The following is a 2,777-nucleotide window of genomic DNA, read 5'->3' as shown; positions in this document are numbered from 1 at the left end:
ACTACTGTAGTTTTGAAATCAGTAGTTCTTTGACTGCTATTTCTGAATTCTCAGTATGTTGGAGAAGCAGGTTACTGTCAATCCCTATATATTTATGATTATAAATGTTTTTTACCGAAAAAGGTTTTTTCATACTGAGCTACCCGGCAAAATTGTTAATTATTAATTTTATTACTAATTGACGATTCCCTGCCCTGCATATCTATATATATATTATATATATATATGTGTGTGTGTGTATGTATATATACGTATATATATGCTTATCCTTTCTGCTTTTCTCTCCCACCTTTTCCCTATTCTTCTCTCCTTTTCACCATTCCCTCCCTCTTTCACTCTTCCTCCTTGATTCTCGCGTCGCTGACCCGTGACGAAAGGAGATCTATCTTTCTGTCCATTTCCTTCCTAAAGAAAAGACGTGCCTCGCCTGTCTCCTCTCATGGCCCGTCCTCCTTGCGTTCATAATAATTTTTCCATCGTCTTGGCTCAACAACCCTCACCGTTTATTTTTACTGTCTTGTTCTCACTGTCCTGTTCTTAACACTTTCACTCTCCGCAAAAAAATCCCAAATTCTATTAATTCGCTTTGTGGGAAGGACTGTTTCAATGAAGTCGCGTATTGTCCTTACCTTCGAAACGCAGAGTAGATGAAACAGGGACCACTGAAGAAGGGGTATATTCTTTATGTTTCATGTCTCTTTTCTCCGTTTGTTTTTTTTTTCGTTGTTCGAAAAAAAGTTCGCTTTCTATGTTTTCGTTTTTATATTTTCGTTTCTCATTGTGTTTAACGTTTTTCTTTATGTCCTGTACTCATATATGCATGTATATATACATATATATGTATGTATATATGCATGTATTTATATATTATTTATATTATATATATATATATATATATATATACGTGTATGTGTGTGTGTGTGTGTACATATGTATGTATGTATATATGTATGTATGTATGTATATGTATGTATGTATGTATGTACATGTATGTGTACGTGTATGTATGTATATGTATGTGTATGTATGTGTATATGTACATATGTATGTATGTATATATGTATGTATGTATGTATGCATGCATGTATGTTTGTATGTATGTATGTATAAAGTTTTTTGGTGTAACTGATTCAAACTGTGAAGAGTTCGGGCCATATTGGAGCACTACCTAATAATTGATACTTTTTCATGCTTGTGTATTTCATGTTTAATTTTTCTATATTCGTAGATGTCATGTTCGGCCTGACACCGTTTTGACCATCCACCATTAAAATCTACAGAACCCTCTACAAGCCAATGAAAGGACTTCTACAGAGTGGCTCGACCTGCTAGAAATAACAATGAAATTTCCTCAATGGACATCCGTCGTCTTAATATATCATCGAGACACTGAACAACTTAGCCCGAAATACACAAAAACAAGAAATAGCCATTGCCAGAATGTTTTTGGTTATATATCTCCTTGATTAGGGATTATCTGAGGTTAAGCAACCATAAAAACAGAACACAGTGATTAATGCACTATGTCTGGATCCAAATCACAGTAAGAGTGGTCACAACTAAAATACATTATTCTGCTGGATCGGAGGTGACCAACGCCAACACATTCAATTCCAACACCAACATCACCGAATTCAACAATGAAGCCCCTTAATAGTCATTTGATCAGCTAGAAACAGCAGCCAAATCTTTCTAAATTACATCCTATTGTTTTGAAGAAAAACATTGAATAATGTAAAGCTAGATACACTATTTTTGAAAACTAACGAGGCTAGTTTAGGTTGGTCACTACTGGAGTACCATTGATCATAAAGCTATTAGTTCATGGGCTGGCCTGGGGCTAAGCAACAATAGTCACACATCGAGTGGACAATGGTGAGAGCACAGTATTGCCAGACTGCAGCATTGTAACAGATTCAATTAACCATTGTATGTAACATTGCATCGTTTAGTCCTCAACTTGATGGTGATTTGGCGTATAAACGGAGCTGTTGGTGCAGGGATCGCATCTATACGTTTACCTGACTATTAATGTCCAGTGGATCAGCTTGATCAAAACTGACCAGGAGCTACTCAACAAAACAACAGCATAACGCAACACATACATCATACCCAGATCGCACCACATCATTACCTCGTCTAATTAACTTCATCGGGTTCTTTCGTTTCTACAAGTAGTAGTAGCGGTCTGCAATATAACAGATGTTGCATAATCAACTCTGGCTAATCTTCATTTGCCATGGGTCCCAATCAATAAGCAAGGACAGCAGCTTTATTAAATCAAATATTACAATCAGCTGGATCCTTATTAACCAGTAAAATACATCTCCTTCACAAATCTTCCTCCGTACAATAAGGCTGGTAGTTTGATGTTTGTGATTCAAAACAATGGTCACTAGTATATTTAATTTTCTCAAAACACGTCAAATCAAAATTGATCCTTTTGAATAGAAAATATTATCTAATAAAAACGTCTGCGTTCTTGCAATTAGTTGCTCGTTGTTTATTTTTTGTTGAAAAATACATTTTGCAAAGGTTTTTTGGCTTTTTTTTTTTCTGCTAGTGTTTCTACTAGTGTTTCTGTTATTGTTCAGGCTTCACTGCTGTAGAACAGAATTATTTTAAAGCGATATTTGAAAAATTGCTTTTTAATTCCATCACAGGCAGAGCAATTCCAAATGAAGTAACGTTTGCGTGCTGTTACAATTGACAATTGGTATCTGTGTCCAAAAACTTTTCCACCGTCTGACAAGTTATATCTCTGATAATGATTGTTG

The sequence above is a fragment of the Octopus bimaculoides genome, chromosome 4 (genome assembly GCF_001194135.2).
Source record: "Octopus bimaculoides isolate UCB-OBI-ISO-001 chromosome 4, ASM119413v2, whole genome shotgun sequence".
NCBI lineage: Eukaryota > Metazoa > Mollusca > Cephalopoda > Octopoda > Octopodidae > Octopus > Octopus bimaculoides.
This window is presented reverse-complemented; position numbering follows the sequence as displayed.